This window comes from Scyliorhinus canicula, unplaced genomic scaffold, assembly GCF_902713615.1.
Source record: "Scyliorhinus canicula unplaced genomic scaffold, sScyCan1.1, whole genome shotgun sequence".
Taxonomy (NCBI): Eukaryota; Metazoa; Chordata; class Chondrichthyes; order Carcharhiniformes; family Scyliorhinidae; genus Scyliorhinus; species Scyliorhinus canicula.
The window spans coordinates 568,158-580,363 of record NW_024055512.1 but is presented as its reverse complement, the minus strand read 5'-3'; positions in this window follow the sequence as shown (position 1 = coordinate 580,363).

The following is a 12,206-nucleotide window of genomic DNA, read 5'->3' as shown; positions in this document are numbered from 1 at the left end:
AAATATCGCACATTGTTCCACTTCATCATGGTACACAATGGGTTGCAAGTGGTTAACTGAAACTGTTTGTTCCGTGACTGGAATTAATGTCGGTCTCGCTGGAACCCACCTGTGCCGCTGGAGGGATACCCACTCCTATAAATATGTCGATTAATGAGGGATAGAATCTTAGAACAACAGGTTAGTATTTTACACATTGGGTGAGAATCGTGGAATAATCGAATGAATGTGACAGCAATGAATCAGAGACAGAGCAACATTCATTGGAATGTGACAGAAATGTCTGGGAATTTGAATACATCGGGTTGGAATGTTACAGCAGCCGACAGAGCTTTATCCGTGGCTCTTTTCTGCCTTTTTTCATTTTACGAAAGGATGTCAGCGCTATGGCGGTTCGAATGCATACTGAAAGTTATTCAGGCTGGTTACTATCCATTTCTGGCCATCGTGGGTGTCCCCAGTAAGTATTTCTCGCCGGCTGTACATGCTGCGCACGATGTTTAACTGCATTGTTTTTTTGTCGTTTACATTTAGACAGACTGCAACAATTGGCTTCACTTTTCGCTCATAATCTGTGGTCACATGTTCATTTATTACACAATTCTCGTTGGCCAGCACATTCGGTGGCCTCTTCCAAAGCAAAAATAGCCCTTGAAGTGCGTTGTGTCTGCGTCGGCCTTCAGGAATGTGTCTGTTCTCATTCTATTTACCAACTCCTGAGACACAGCTTTGTAAATTATGTTGTTTAAAGGGTTCCTCGAGAGGCGGCAGGTGGCGCAGTGGATATCACTGGACTGCGGTGCTGAGAACCCGGGTTCGAATCCCGGCCCGAAGTCACTGTCCATGTGGGGTTTGCACATTCTCCCCGAATCTGCATGCGCATCGCAACCCAAAATATGTTCAGGGTATGTGAATTGGCCACCCTAAATTACCGATTAATTGGATATATATATAATTCGGTACTCTAAATTTATTAATGAAAAATAAATAAATTAAACCGTTTCAATAAATAAATAGAACCGTTTCATGGAAGTTGTGAGGGTTCCCGCCTCGACAGATTCAGGCAGTGATTTCCAGATTCCAATGACCCTCTCAGTGATGAATTGTTTTCTCACATCCTCTCTCAATGGTCTGTAAAGCACGGTCTTTTCTGCGCGAAGGAGTCCTCCAGCTGGAGGCAAAGCACGGTGCATACTGGTGTTTCTACTTGGACGAGTCAATCAGAAAATAATGCTAATCTTCTGGAACTCACGCTGCATTTCCATATTACATTGTTCATAGTAAATCGACAATTTCAGTGACATTTCACGGGCATATAAATGGAACTAGTAGTAATTTCCTCGCCACTTTCTCCTTTCCTCAGCAATAATCCAACAAAACATCCCATTCTCCATTTCCGGCCAGGCAGCCCTCCCGAACATATCCACACCCGACTCCGCTTCCTACTCTCCTTATCTCCGCCTGTATAACCTCACCAACTCCACTGTTCTGTGTCAAATCCTCCAAAGGCATCCCACCTTCCAACACCCCTCAGCACATCTCTGCCTTTCCTGCCCTGGTATCCCCGGCTTCTCGCTGGTCACTGAACCTGATGCAATAACTCGGCCGTAGCTCACAACGCTTCCTTTCCTTTCGACACATTTAGCTTCTCTACATCAGACGCACAAAGTGGCTAGGGCGTCCTTGTTCACGATTATCTTCAAGTTAACATGAAGGTTCAGTCTGCAGTTAGGAAGGCGTATGCAATATACGCATTCACGTCGAGGTAGCTAGAATACAAGACGAGGGATGTACTTTTGTGGCTGCACTAAGGCTGTGTTCAGACCCCATTTGGAGTATAGTGAGCAGTTCTGGGCCCCATATCTAAGGAAGGATGTGTTCGCCTTGGTAAGGGTTCAGAGGAGGTTCACAACAATGATCCCTGGAATGAAGAGCTTGATGTATGAGGAAAGATTGAGGACTCTGTGTTTGTACTCGTTTGGGGTTTAGGAGGATGAGGGGGAGCGCTTATTGAACTTACAGGATACTATGTGGCCTGGATAGAATGGACATGGAGAAGATTTTTCCACTTGTACGAAACAACTAGAACGAGAGGACGTAATCTCAGACTGAAGAGACGATCCTCTAAAACAGAGATGTGGAGGAATTTCTTCAGCAAGAACGTGATAAAACTGTGGAACTCTTGGCTGCAGAAGGCTGTTGAATCCAAATCATGAGTGTCATTGAGACAGAGTTAGATAGGTTTTTGATTAATAAGGGTATCAGGGGTTATGGAGAGAAGGCAGGAGAATGGGTTAGAATTAAATATCAGCCATGATTGAATGGCGGAGCAGGCTCGATGGGCCGAGTGGCCTAATTCTGACCGAATCCTATGTGTTATGGTCTTGTAGTCCTCCGCACCCACCACGCCAGCGCCACGTTCTCTGATTCATAAGTGTATCTTCATATATTTTCTGATTTACCCGTGCCACTGTGTGGTCTCTCATTTGCTGCTAAAATATTAAGACCATAAGACCATAAGACATAGGAGTGGAAGTAAGGCCATTCGGCCCATCGAGTCCACTCCGCCATTCAATCATGGCTGATGGGCATTTCAACTCCACCTCCCAGCATTCTCCCCGTAGCCCTTAATTCCTCGCGACATCAAGAATTTATCTATCTCTGCCTTGAAGCCATTTAGCGTCCCGGCCTCCACTGCACTCTGCGGCAATGAATTCCACAGGCCCACCACTCTCTGGCTGAAGAAATGTCTCCGCATTTCTGTTCTGAATTTACCCCCTCTAATTCTAAGGCTGTGCCCACGGGTCCTCGACTCCTCGCCTAACGGAAACAGTTTCTTTGCGTCCATCCTTTCTAAGCCATGTATTATCTTGTAAGTTTCTATTAGATCTCCCCTTAACCTTCTAAACTCCAATGAATACAATCCCAAGAACGCCAGCCGTTCCTCATATGCTAGACCCGCCATTCCAGGGATCATCCGTGTGAATCTCCGCTGGACACGCTCCAGTGCCAGTATGTCCTTCCTGAGATGTGGGGCCCAAAACTGGACACAGTACTCCAAATGGGGCCTATCCAGAGCCTTATAAAGGCTCAGCAGCACATCGCTGCTTTTATATTCCAACCCTCTTGAGATAAATGACAACATAGCATTCGCTTTCTTAATCACGGATTCAACCTGCATGTTTACCTTTAGGGAATCCTCGACTAGCACTCCCAGATCCCTTTGTACTTTGGCATTATGAATTTTCTCACCGTTTAGAAAGTAGTCTATGCTTGGATTCTTTTTTCCAAAGTGCAAGACCTCACATTTTCTCACGTTGAATTGCATCAGCCATTTCCTGCACCACTCTCCCAAACTGTCTAGATCCTTCTGCAGCCTCCCCACTTCCTCAGCACTACCTGCCTGACCACCTAACTTCGTATCATCAGCAAACTTCGCTAGAATGCCCCCAGTCCCTTCATCCAGATCATTAATATATATGGTGAACAGCTGCGGCTCCAACACTGAACCCTGTGGGACACCGCTGGTCACCGGCTGCCATTCCGAAAAAGAACCTTTAATCCCAACTCTCTGCCTTCTGTCAGACAGCCAATCCTCAACCCATGCCAGTAGCTCACCTGGAACACCATGGGCCCTCACCTTACTCAGCAGCCTCCTGTGTGGCACCTTATCAAAGGCCTTTTGGAAATCCAGATAGACCACATCCACTGGGTTTCCCTGGTCTAACCTACTTGTCACCTCCTCAAAGAATTCTAACAGGTTCGTCAGGCACGACCTCCCCTTACTAAATCCATGTTGACTTGTTCTAATCCGACCCTGCTCTTCCAAGAAATTAGAAATCTCATCCTTAACGATCGATTCTAGAATTTTACCAACAACCGAGGTTAGGCTAATTGGCCTATAATTTTCCATCTTTTGTCTTGATCCTTTCTTGAACAAGGGGGTTACAACAGCGATCTTCCAATCGTCCGGGACTTTCCCTGACTCCAGTGATTTTTGAAAGATCTCAACCAACGCTTCCGCTATTTCTTCAGCCACCTCCCTCAGAACTCTAGGATGTAGCCCATCGGGGCCAGGAGATTTGTCAAGTTTAAGACCTTTTAGCTTTTTTAGCACCATCTCTTTTGTAATGGCAACCATACTCAACTCAGCCCCCTGACCCTTTATAATTTTTGGGATATTACTAATGTCTTCCACTGTGAAGACAGACGCAAAGTACTTATTAAGTTCTCCAGCCATTTCCTCATCTCCCATCAGTAGCCTTCCAGAATCAGTTTGAATTGGCCCAATGTCTACTTTGGCCTGACGTTTGTTTCTTATGTATTGAAAGAAACTTTTACTATCATTTCTTATATTCTTGCTACTAAAGCTCCGCAGGACGCATGCTGCTGGGCACCTCCTGCATATTACTTCAGCAGCACCACTTCTGTCACGTTAAACGTACAATTAGCTTCCGTCTACCCTTGTTACCAATGTTCACCTTCATATCTGGAAGCTGCCTGTCTTTAACTCAACATATCCGCTGCTACTCACCGCGCACACATCGCATCCATCTCTTCCCCCGCTCTTCCACTTCAGATCATGCCCTCTACTTCACTGAATCACTTCATCTCACGCGTTACCTCACCTCTGACTCCCGTCTCAGAAAAATCCAGCTGCGATCAACGTCACCGAACTTGTATTTCCCCACCCGCACATGTTTCCATGTCACTTACAACTATGGAGAATTCACTCCCGATTCGAGACCGGGCTTCACTGCTCCACCTCGTCCCTGACGACTCGGAAATCAAAGAGCGATTCGTAGAATATAGAACAGTACAGCACAGTGCAGACCCTTCAGCCCACGATGTTGTGCCGACCATTGATCCTAATCTAAGAGCAACCTAACCTACACAATTTCAACTTACTTCTGTCCATATGGCTGTCTAAGAATTGCCTCAATGTCCCTAATGACTCTGACTCCATCACCTTTGCTGGAAGTGCATTCCACACACCCACCACCACTCTCTATAAAGAAACTACCTCTGACATCTCTCCTATATCTTTCTCCAATCACCTTAAAGGTATGTTCCCTCGTGACAGCCATTTCCACCCTGGGGAAAAGTACTGGCTATCCATTTTTTCCATGCCTCTCATCACCTGGTACACCTCTCTCAAGCCACCTCTCTGCTTTCTTTGTTCAATTGAGAAAAGCCCTAGCTCCCTCAACCTTTCTTCGTAAGACATGCCCTCCAGCCCAGGCAGCATCCTAGTAAATATCCTCTGTACCCTCTCCATAGCATCCACATCCTTCCTATAACGACGCGACCAGAACTGGACACAATACTCCAAGTGTTGTCTGACAAGACTTTTATAAAGCTGCAGCAAAACCACGCGGCTCTTAGACTCAATCCACCGTTAATGAAAGCCAACACACCATACGCCTTCTCAACAACCCTATCAACCTTGGTGGTAACTTTGAGGGATCTATGTACGTGGACCGCAAGATCCCTCTGTTTCTCCACAATTCCAGGGAAATGCCTTTAATCCTGTATTCAGCTGTCAAATCCGGCCTTCCAAAATGAATCAGTTCACATTTATTAAGGTTGAACTCCATCTTCCACTTCTCAGCGCAGCTCTGCATCCTGTGAATGTCCTGCTGTAAACCTGCGGATTGACACCCGCAACAAAGCATTCAGGATGTTTTTTTACCCATCCTCCAATTCCTTTAGTGCCCTCTGACTACTGAGTGCAAGGTTATTCCCTTGAGTCTTTTGCCCGACCCTCCCCTTCTGGATACGCCCCTAACCATCTCTTTCTCGGAATTTTTAAAATATCTCTCGTCTTCCAAAATCCAGGATGATCATCTGTCTAGCACACGCAGAATACAGGGATCTGGAGTGTTCCCGTAATAGGGGTTGTAGACGTTGGAAGCTCAGGACGCATCAGGTCAAATAGATAGAACAGCTGGGTTCGCCAGAGTAGACAGCAGTGTCGAGGAGTCGGGGTAAAAGGGTTCGCGTTTACTGTAGTCCAGTCGGAAAAGGGTGCGGGGCAGTAACACAATATCCCGAAAGTCAAATGGAAGGTGCTTAATGGCGTGGGTGGAGGGAGAGAAAAAGTGCACACAGATGACTCCCTCCCACCACCGCCCACCCTGCAGAGTGGGATGTGTAGAGGAGCTGGAGGCGGATGAGCAGGTTGGTAAAGATGCCGGATGGTGTCAGGATGAGGTTCATGAGGACATCTCGGACAGGGCATTGAACAGCAAGTGTTGCCAAAGGATCCAGATTTCGGAGAACTCCTTGAAGAAAAACTACTTTGAAGGAAAGCCAGTTAGTGCCAACTGTACCAAGTTGGGAGAGGGAAATGGTGGTGATGTAGACGAGGTAGTTGAGATGGTGAATGAGAAGGAGACAGGGTGGGATAGCAGCTACTAGAGAAGGACAATGAGCATGGCCAGGGAGCTGCGATCTGTGCTTGGTGAAAAGAAACGTGGTGAGTGGAGCGAAGTCGCCGGCAGTGGCATTCAAACCAACACTGGCATCCTAGCTGGAGCGTAAAGGAACTTGAAGATGCCAAGTTAGGAGCCCTGGAAAGGCAGTGATCAGCAGTTCTGGCAGTGGAGATAGCGCAATCTGTTCTGTTACTGTGTGGGTGCTGCAATTTTATTTGGTATTGGAGGCGTCATGGTCGAGGGAGAGGAACTCGAAGCGCACGAATGTTGCATTTGTATTGAGGAAGATGTTAATACAGTTCGCAAGACCCTTACCAAATGATTAGTTGTTTGCCGGGTGATGGGGAAGAAACGGGGAGGTTAGCTGCCGGAACTGGGCAGACCAGATAGGAAATGGATGTGTTAAAAGCCGAGTTGGAGAACTCAGAATGTAGTAGTGTGATTTACAAAAACAGAAGAGAAAGATGTGGCGGGTAGCAGGGTGGCGCAGTGGGTTAGCCTTGCTGCCTGACGGCGCCGAGGTCCCCGGTTCGATCCCGGCTGTTGTTCACTGTCCATATGGACTTTGCACATTCTTCCCGTCTTCGCGTGGGTTTCGCCCCCACAACCTAAAATGTGCAGAGTAGGTGGATTGGCCACACTAAATTGGCCCTTAATTGAATTAAATGAATTGGGTACACTAAATTTTATTTTAAAGAAGTGAAATGTTTGGACAAAATAACATCAACAGATACATTTAAAATTCAGAAAAATAAAACAAAACTTGAGCTCTTTAATTTGAACAACGATCTCAATTGACATGTCTTCAAGCTCACATTAAGTTTCGATGCAGGTTCAGCATCTTATTATAGGATTTCCCTGGGTTCAATGGGGTAAGATGGTAGAAAATGTAGATATATTTACCAAAATGTCAATGGTATACAGCACTGGCCCGTTGTTGAACTGTATGTATAATTCTGAGTGTGCAACTCTGGGTCAAACAGTGCTGCGAGATCGCAGCAACACACCATCTTCTTCGCAGTAGTTCGCCACCTCATCGCTCTGACGCCCATCGCTGGAGTGGGGCTAATCTACCGGACAGGCGTGACATATTGATCCACCGACGCGTCGAGGCCAGAGCCAAGACCGCCACAACTTTTGTCATCGGGCTGCAGAGCACAGATGTCCCCTGTGTATGTGCACAATCATAGACCGAGGGACAAATTATCATCGCCGCTTTCACCGAGGCAATGGGAGAATAGGCCTCAGACTATATATCCGGAAAACAATGTGTGTCTGCCAGCCCGCTCCTGCCACGGTGATATATGGTGAGCCACTGGCCAATGTCGATCATTCCCCACACCTTAGGAGCCTCACCTTGGCCCAAGCAAATATCGCGATGAAATCCAGCTTCGACAGCAATGTGACAGCGCAGTCTTCGGATGCCTGGCTAACAGAGTGTTCGATCACCAAGACCTCAGGTCCAACTCACATGCCCGACACAAGAGATTACTGAAACAATTGCTCTACTCCAAACATCGCCAAAGCAAGCAATTAATGGAAGTGCACAGGAAAAGCAACAAGGGCACTCAGAAAGTCTCCACAAATAAATGTAACATCTTCATGGATACGTGTATTCGCTTGTTTTACAACACACAAGCTTGACAAGAAGCATCCACGAAGGCGCCAATCTTCACGAGTGTCACAGAGAGGTACACGCAGAGGCCGTGAGTACACAGCGGAAGGAGTGCGCTGAATCCAGAGCGTCCCACACAACAACTGATTAAACACCAGCTGCCAAACCTTCTGCAGTGGCCGGATCCCGGATTGGACTATTCAGACACCGCAGAACCCTGCTCACTGGAAGGCAGCAAAGTATCGTCGGCCCATGCGGATGTCTCACGAAGAAGGAGAAAACGAAGTGGTTTGGAGATTGGCAACTTTTAACCCAGGGACGGAAACAACGAGGTAAGGATTATGATCTGTATTTGGCAGGCAATTCCAACATTATCCACTTTGTCAGGGCATGTGCCATGCATTCCCTGCATGGCAGACATTCCTGTATGTTGGTGCAGGTCACCTTATTCAAATCCACCTCATGCTCGTCACCCCTTTGACATTGTAATTAATACTTATGCAAACTGGACTTTTCGCTTCGAGGCTGACTCATACAAATCATGTTTGTTTTCTCTTCCACACAGTCAACATACTAGCGATTGTGATATTGTCACGAGGAAAGTGTGGCCTTTCTAAATGTGTCACATGCTACCTCGTCGGCATGGCAGCGGCGGATCTATCGGTTGTTATATTCGATCTCATATTGAGACACATTCCGATCGTATTTCGGGAGCAATTTGAATTCTTGCTGAACATCCCCATGTGTAATATCCATGCTGTCCTGCTTTATGCAGCCACTGACTGTTCTGTCTGGTTCACCGTAACTTTCACCTTCGATCGATATGTAGCCATTTGCTGCAAGAAGCTGAAACAAAAATACTGCACGGAAAAAACGGCGGCTATTGTTCTGGGAACAGTGACTTTGCTGAGCTGTTTAAAGGATATTTCCTGGTATTTCATGGTGTCAGGTCCGTATTATAGGGAAAACCGACCCTGGTTTTGTGATGTGCCCATCAAGGACATGTTTTCTGCTGTCTGGGGAACAATTGAGTTCCTTCATTACATTTTAACACCCGGTGTTCCATTCGTCCTGATAATGCTGCTTAATGTTTTCACCGTTAGACACATTTTAGTGTCCAACAGAGCCCGCAAGAGACTGCGAGCTCACAGCAGTGGGGAGAGTACCAGAGACCCAGAGATGGCGATCCGAAGGAAATCCGTTATTTTACTGTTTGCCATCTCGGTCAATTTCATTTTCTTATGGTCTGTGTTTATGTTTTATTCGATATGGACACGGATGTATTTTTTGGGGTATGAGGCAATGTATCTACATTGGTTTGTGCAAGATGTGGCATTCATGCTGCAGCTCCTGAGCTGTTGCACAAATACTTGTATTTATGCAGTGACACAGACCAAATTCAGAGAACAGTTGAAAAATGTCTTCACATGCCGATTTGTACGTCAATCTTACGATGACTGAAACGGAATCAAACATTTCAACATCACCACGCGACGGGCGCGTGCTGCTGTGATAATGGTGGGGCCTGTGGCGATCTCAATGTTCAATAAATAGCAAAGAATCTCTGGTCATCTTTAGTTCGCCCTTCGAAAATGGGAAGAGGAGCAAGTTCAACAATTGCATCAGTAACTGTGGTCGATATACTAGATTATACAGAGGAGGAAGTACATATATCAGGAATGTTCGTTATGCTCTACCATTTAATAGATACTATGGGTAGCAAAGTTGGAGGAATGCCAGGTGAAATGCGAATGGTGTGTGAACAGATGCACTTGGGACGTGGTGAATAATGGGGAGGCACTATTAGAGGCGGCATATATTAGCGTGGAGGGGTAGATGTACAGGTAGACTTTGTTTGACATACTGTGGGAGTCGGGACATAGGTTACATTTACTATGTACACGGTGTGATGGGATTTAAATTGCTACATCTGAGAGAGGTGGTGATATATACCAGTTGAAGCTTTCTCGGTGGTGGGGGCGTGGGGAAGGGGAGTAGATTGGATCGTAGATTTATGGGGTGAGGATGGTATTGCCGCGGAAGTGCGAGTGTAGAGGGCATCGATGTATGAAGTACACTGGAACATGTGTAGATCTGGGACGTGAACACGGCTGAGCTATTGTGCTCTTCCATGATCAGCCGCGGAGGGACAAATATCGAGTACTGTGGGAACTTATATATACCTGTTAAACTGGGGAAATCAGAAGATATTCTTGTCGGACTGTCGGAGGACATAATGTCGATATTGCACTGCTGAATAACATGCAATAGCGGGCGCATGGGAGCAAATTAGTTTGCATACCAGGAACAATTGGAGAGCAGATTCTTAACGTGCAGTCACTCGTCATATTTATTTTTGGTATTACGCATTACACACTGAAATCCCGCCGTGCTTGCCAAGCCATGCCATGTGTCCGGGTGACTAGACCAGTTTATTCAGTAATACAGTTTACGTATCCCCGAATAGGAAAAACACACCCAAACACGCCAATGAGAGCACCTTTGTGACTGAGCCATTAAGAGACGGTTGATTTGGCAAGGCAGCGGAAAAATTCAGAAATATTATCAGAAAGATGCGCGGCTGGAATCGAGACAGCCGAGAATTCTCTCTTACAACTCAACCTCCATCACCTTGAACAACAAACGCCGCAGCTATGCCTCGTGCAAGCTCATCTGAAAATCACAAGAGGTAGCATGGTGGTTAGCATAAATGCTTCACAGCTCCAGGGTCCCAGGTTCGATTCCCGGCTGGGTTACTGTCTGTGCGGAGTCTGCACGTCCTCCCCCTATGTGCGTGGGTTTCCTCCGGGTGCTCCGGTTTCCTTCCACAGTCCAAAGATGTGCGTGTTAGGTGGATTGGCCATGCTAAATTGCCCTTAGTGTCCTAAAAATAAGGTTAATGGGGGGGGGGGGGTGTTGGGTTACGGGTATAGGGTGGATACGTTGGCTTGAGTAGGGTGATCATTGCTCGGCACAACATCGAGGGCCTAAGGGCCTGTTCTGTGCTGTTCTATGTTCTAGGTGCTGGTCTGGCACGTCATTCCCATCACTGCACAATTACATGGTGAAATTCAGGGAACTCTCTCTATAACAGCTGTGGGAGCACCTCCACCACATGTGCTGAAGCAGCTCAAGAGAGAGATGGAGACTTACGAATGGACAACAATTGTTGGACAGCGGTACAAAGTATCAAAAGTTAACAAACAAGCCACATCATTTGCGAGGTGTTGATTCACTAGCTGCAGTGGAGCAGTTGGTGATATGTCTGCTGCAGCATGGGTAGGTAGATATAACCCAGCCGCAGCGGCAGAGTGGGTTGATATACCAGGTATCCTTGAGCAGATTTCTGATCTGGTAGGAAGGGGTGCAGGACGCTTATGTCGGCGCGCTGAGGTTGATATACCCGGTAAATCATGCTATCGAGTATAATATAGCAGGGAGAGGGACGCAGGGGAAGTAGTTAGAAATGTCAGGTGGACAGCGATATATCAGGAACACCCAGGAGAGGTGAGCTACCAGAAAAACTTATTGCTCAGCAGCTGAACCAGCTACAGTGGGGAGGATTTCTGATTTGCCTCGAACAACAGACGGGGATATCAAGCAGGCTAAGCATGAAAGGGAGATGTCTACAATGCAAACGTGGTGCGGTAGAACTGATACCAAATAAATGGACAGCAGAATCCGATACGCTGCCTGAACAGCGTGAACCACGGTACAATCAAGGAAATTGGGAAAGAGGGCATGGTCCATAAAAACTGGGGGATGTGATGATACACCAAGTTCTTGTGATGACGGGGTTGATGTACATGGCACACAGGGGAATGAGACTATATTCCACGTGCATTGGGAGTAGTGGGTAATTTACCAGGTACACCTGAAGGAAGGTGTGATGTACCAGGTTTATTGAGGATTCGGGTGATAAGCCTAGTCCATTGTGGAATTGGAATATCTGCCGGGTATCCTGAATGAATTGTGTGATAGACAAGGTAAAATGAGGAATGTCATAATATATCAGCCGCAGTGGAGGAATCGGGTGATAGTCCATACACACTGCAGAAATGAGTGGAAATTGCAGGTGCCCTGAGAAACGATTGACATACGTTGTGCGCAGGAATATGGTGATTCACAATACATATTGATGATGCGATGTTTTA